This window comes from Heptranchias perlo, unplaced genomic scaffold, assembly GCF_035084215.1.
Source record: "Heptranchias perlo isolate sHepPer1 unplaced genomic scaffold, sHepPer1.hap1 HAP1_SCAFFOLD_1194, whole genome shotgun sequence".
NCBI classification, from domain to species: Eukaryota; Metazoa; Chordata; class Chondrichthyes; order Hexanchiformes; family Hexanchidae; genus Heptranchias; species Heptranchias perlo.
The window spans coordinates 42,501-48,560 of record NW_027138423.1 but is presented as its reverse complement, the minus strand read 5'-3'; positions in this window follow the sequence as shown (position 1 = coordinate 48,560).

Sequence of the window (6,060 nt, the reverse complement as noted above, 5' to 3'; positions counted from 1 at the left end):
TTCATTTTTGCAACTTTTGGTTAACCATTTCCCCCAGCTTCTGGTTAACCATTTCCCCTTTGGGACTTAGTCTCTGAGCATTCTTTTGGGATTCTGGTTAATCATTTGCCAATTTTTAAAAAATGTTGCCGCTTTTGTTTAATGCTTTCTGGTCAACCTTTCCCTCTTTCAGACTTCACCGCGGCACATTGCTTTAGCCTCCTGGTTAATCATTTCACCCCTTTTAATCATTTTTGCAACTTTTGGTTAACCATTTCCCCAGCTTCTGGTTAACCATTTCCCCTTTGGGACTTGGTCTCTGAGCATTCTTTTGGGATTCTGGTTAATCATTTGCCAATTTTTTAAAAATGTTGCCACTTTTGTTTAATGCTTTCTGGTCAACCTTTCCCTCTTTCAGACTTCACCGCGGCACATTGCTTCAGCCTCCTGGTTAATCATTTCACCCCTTTTAATCATTTTTGCAACTTTTGGTTAACCATTTCCCCCAGCTTCTGGTTAACCATTTCCCCTTTGGGACTTAGTCTCTGAGCATTCTTTTGGGATTCTGGTTAATCATTTGCCAATTTTTAAAAAATGTTGCCACTTTTGTTTAATGCTTTCTGGTCAACCTTTCCCTCTTTCAGACTTCACCGCGGCACATTGCTCCAGCCTCCTGGTTAATCATTTCACCCCTTTTAATCATTTTTGCAACTTTTGGTTAACCATTTCCCCCAGCTTCTGGTTAACCATTTCCCCTTTGGGACTTAGTCTCTGAGCATTCTTTTGGGATTCTGGTTAATCATTTGCCAATTTTTAAAAATGTTGCCACTTTTGTTTAATGCTTTCTGGTCAACCTTTCCCTCTTTCAGACTTCACCGCGGCACATTGCTTCAGCCTCCTGGTTAATCATTTCACCCCTTTTAATCATTTTTGCAACTTTTGGTTAACCATTTCCCCCAGCTTCTGGTTAACCATTTCCCCTTTGGGACTTAGTCTCTGAGCATTCTTTTGGGATTCTGGTTAATCATTTGCCAATTTTTAAAAAATGTTGCCACTTTTGTTTAATGCTTTCTGGTCAACCTTTCCCTCTTTCAGACTTCACCGCGGCACATTGCTCCAGCCTCCTGGTTAATCATTTCACCCCTTTTAATCATTTTTGCAACTTTTGGTTAACCATTTCCCCCAGCTTCTGGTTAACCATTTCCCCTTTGGGACTTAGTCTCTGAGCATTCTTTTGGGATTCTGGTTAATCATTTGCCAATTTTTTAAAAATGTTGCCACTTTTGTTTAATGCTTTCTGGTCAACCTTTCCCTCTTTCAGACTTCACCGCGGCACATTGCTTTAGCCTCCTGGTTAATCATTTCACCCCTTTTAATCATTTTTGCAACTTTTGGTTAACCATTTCCCCCAGCTTCTGGTTAACCATTTCCCCTTTGGGACTTAGTCTCTGAGCATTCTTTTGGGATTCTGGTTAATCATTTGCCAATTTTTAAAAAATGTTGCCGCTTTTGTTTAATGCTTTCTGGTCAACCTTTCCCTCTTTCAGACTTCACCGCGGCACATTGCTTTAGCCTCCTGGTTAATCATTTCACCCCTTTTAATCATTTTTGCAACTTTTGGTTAACCATTTCCCCCAGCTTCTGGTTAACCATTTCCCCTTTGGGACTTGGTCTCTGAGCATTCTTTTGGGATTCTGGTTAATCATTTGCCAATTTTTTAAAAATGTTGCCACTTTTGTTTAATGCTTTCTGGTCAACCTTTCCCTCTTTCAGACTTCACCGCGGCACATTGCTCCAGCCTCCTGGTTAATCATTTCACCCCTTTTAATCATTTTTGCAACTTTTGGTTAACCATTTCCCCCAGCTTCTGGTTAACCATTTCCCCTTTGGGACTTAGTCTCTGAGCATTCTTTTGGGATTCTGGTTAATCATTTGCCAATTTTTTAAAAATGTTGCCACTTTTGTTTAATGCTTTCTGGTCAACCTTTCCCTCTTTCAGACTTCACCGCGGCACATTGCTTCAGCCTCCTGGTTAATCATTTCACCCCTTTTAATCATTTTTGCAACTTTTGTTAACCATTTCCCCCAGCTTCTGGTTAACCATTTCCCCTTTGGGACTTAGTCTCTGAGCATTCTTTTGGGATTCTGGTTAATCATTTGCCAATTTTTAAAAAATGTTGCCACTTTTGTTTAATGCTTTCTGGTCAACCTTTCCCTCTTTCAGACTTCACCGCGGCACATTGCTCCAGCCTCCTGGTTAATCATTTCACCCCTTTTAATCATTTTTGCAACTTTTGGTTAACCATTTCCCCAGCTTCTGGTTAACCATTTCCCTTTGGGACTTAGTCTCTGAGCATTCTTTTGGGATTCTGGTTAATCATTTGCCAATTTTTTAAAATGTTGCCACTTTTGTTTAATGCTTTCTGGTCAACCTTTCCCTCTTTCAGACTTCACCGCGGCACATTGCTTTAGCCTCCTGGTTAATCATTTCACCCCTTTTAATCATTTTTGCAACTTTTGGTTAACCATTTCCCCCAGCTTCTGGTTAACCATTTCCCCTTTGGGACTTAGTCTCTGAGCATTCTTTTGGATTCTGGTTAATCATTTGCCAATTTTTAAAAAATGTTGCCACTTTTGTTTAATGCTTTCTGGTCAACCTTTGCCTCTTTCAGACTTCCCGCGGCACATTGCTTCAGCCTCCTGGTTAATCATTTCACCCCTTTTAATCATTTTTGCAACTTTTGGTTAACCATTTCCCCAGCTTCTGGTTAACCATTTCCCCTTTGGGACTTAGTCTCTGAGCATTCTTTTGGAATTCTGGTTAATCATTTGCCAATTTTTAAAAAATGTTGCCGCTTTTGTTTAATGCTTTCTGGTCAACCTTTCCCTCTTTCAGACTTCACCGCGGCACATTGCTTTAGCCTCCTGGTTAATCATTTCACCCCTTTTAATCATTTTTGCAACTTTTGGTTAACCATTTCCCCCAGCTTCTGGTTAACCATTTCCCCTTTGGGACTTAGTCTCTGAGCATTCTTTTGGGATTCTGGTTAATCATTTGCCACTTTTTAAAAAATGTTGCCGCTTTTGTTTAATGCTTTCTGGTCAACCTTTCCCTCTTTCAGACTTCACCGCGGCACATTGCTTTAGCCTCCTGGTTAATCATTTCACCCCTTTTAATCATTTTTGCAACTTTTGGTTAACCATTTCCCCAGCTTCTGGTTAACCATTTCCCCTTTGGGACTCAGTCTCTGAGCATTCTTTTGGGATTCTGGTTAATCATTTGCCACTTTTTTAAAAATGTTGCCGCTTTTGTTTAATGCTTTCTGGTCAACCTTTCCCTCTTTCAGACTTCACCGCGGCACATTGCTTTAGCCTCCTGGTTAATCATTTCACCCCTTTTAATCATTTTTGCAACTTTTGGTTAACCATTTCCCCAGCTTCTGGTTAACCATTTCCCTTTGGGACTTAGTCTCTGAGCATTCTTTTGGGATTCTGGTTAATCATTTGCCAATTTTTAAAAAATGTTGCCGCTTTTGTTTAATGCTTTCTGGTCAACCTTTCCCTCTTTCAGACTTCACCGCGGCACATTGCTTTAGCCTCCTGGTTAATCATTTCACCCCTTTTAATCATTTTTGCAACTTTTGGTTAACCATTTCCCCCAGCTTCTGGTTAACCATTTCCCCTTTGGGACTTAGTCTCTGAGCATTCTTTTGGGATTCTGGTTAATCATTTGCCAATTTTTAAAAAATGTTGCCGCTTTTGTTTAATGCTTTCCCTGCTTTGTGGTCAAACTTTTCCCCTTTAGGACTTCATCGCCGCACATTATTTTCGAATTCTGGTTAATCATTTCACCCCTTTTAATCATTTTTGCAACTTTTGGTTAACCATTTCCCCCAGCTTCTGGTTAACCATTTCCCCTATGGGACTTAGTCTCTGAGCATTCTTTTGGGATTCTGGTTAATCATTTGCCAATTTTTAAAAAATGTTGCCGCTTTTGTTTAATGCTTTCTGGTCAACCTTTCCCTCTTTCAGACTTCACCGCGGCACATTGCTTTAGCCTCCTGGTTAATCATTTCACCCCTTTTAATCATTTTTGCAACTTTTGGTTAACCATTTCCCCAGCTTCTGGTTAACCATTTCCCCTTTGGGACTTAGTCTCTGAGCATTCTTTTGGGATTCTGGTTAATCATTTGCCACTTTTTTAAAAATGTTGCCGCTTTTGTTTAATCGTTTCCCTGCTATGTGGTCAACCTTTTCCCCTTTCAGACTTCATCGCCGCGCATTGTTGTCGACTTCTGGTTAATCATTTTTCCCCTTTAAATCTTTTTTTGCCACTTTCGGTTAACCATTTCACCCAGCTTCTGGTTAACCATTTGCCCCATTATACTGAATTTTTCCGCTTTGGTTTAATCATTTCCCTGCTTTCTTGTCAACCTTTTCCCCTTTTGGACTTCGCCGCCGCACTTTGCTTTTGCCTTCTGGTTAAACATTTCTCCCCTTTTAATCCTTTTTCCCACTTTTGGTTCACCAGTTCACCCAGCTTCTGGTTAACCATTTCCCCTTTGGGACTTAAGTCTCTGAGCATTCTTTTGGATTCTGGTTAACCATTTGCCACTTTTTTAAAAATGTTGCCGCTTTTGTTTAATGCTTTCCCTGCTTTCTGGTCAACCTTTTCCCCTTACGACTTCGCCGCCGCACTTTGCTTTCGCCTTCTGGTTAATCATTTCACCCCTTTTAATCCTTTTTCCCACTTTGGGTTGGACAGTTCACCCAGCTACTGGTTAACCATTTCCCCTTTGGGACTTAAGTCTCTGAGCATTCTTTTGTGATTCTGGTTCACCATTTGTCCCTTTTTAAAAGATATTGCTGCTTTTGATTAAACCTTTCCCTGCTTTGCGGTCGACCTATTCCTCTTTCAGACTTCATCGCCGCACCTTGTTTTCGACATCTGGTTCAACATTTCTCCCCTTTTAATCCTTTTTCCCACTTTTGGTTAAGCAGTTCACCCAGCTTCTGGTTCACCATTTGCCCCTTTTTACTGAATTTTTCTGCTTTTGTTTAATCATTTCCCTGCTTTGCGGTCGACCTATTCCTCTTTCAGACTTCATCGCCGCGCATTGTTTTCGACATCTGGTTCAACATTTCTCCCCTTTTAATCCTCTTTCCCACTTTTGGTTAAGCAGTTCACCCAACTTCTGGTTAACCATTTGCCCCTTCTTACTGAATTTTTCTGCTTTTGTTTAATCATTTCCCTGCTTTATGGTCAACCTTTTCCCCTTTAGGACTTCGCCGCCGCACTTTGCTTTCGCCTTCTGGTTAATCATTTCACAACATTTTAATCCTTTTTCCCACTTTTGGTTAAACAGTTCACCCAGCTTCTGGTTAACCATTTGCCCCTTTGGGACTTAAGTCTCTGAGCATTCTTTTGGGATTCTGGTTCACCATTTGTCCCTTTTTAAAAGATATTGCTGCTTCTGTTTAATCCTTTCCCTGCTTTGCGGTCAACCTTTTCCTCTTTCAGACTTCATCGCCGCGCATTGTTTTCGACATCTGGTTCAACATTTCTCCCCTTTTAATCCTCTTTCCCACTTTTGGTTAAGCAGTTCACCCAACTTCTGGTTCACCACTTGCCCCTTTTTACTGAATTTTTCTGCTTTTGTTTAATCATTTCCCTGCTTTCCGGTCAACCTTTCCCTCTTTCAGACTTAATCGCCGCACATTGTTGTCGACTTCTGGTTGATCAGTTCACCCCTTTTTTATCCTTTTTCCCACTTTGGGTTAAGCAGTTCACCCAGCTTCTGGTTAACCATTTGCCCCTTTGGCACTTAAGTCTCTGAGCATTCTTTTGGGATTCTGGTAAACCATTTGTCCCTTTTTAAAAAATGCTGCTGCTTTTGTTTAATGCTTGCCCTGCTTTGCGGTCGATCATTTCACCCCTTTTAATCCATTTTTGCCACTTTGGGTTAAACAGTTCACACAACTTCTGGTTCACCATTTCACATTTCGGAACTTTTATTCCCACCATTACTTTGGGCTTCTGGTTCATCATTTCACGCTGTTTTACAAATCTTTGCCGCTTCA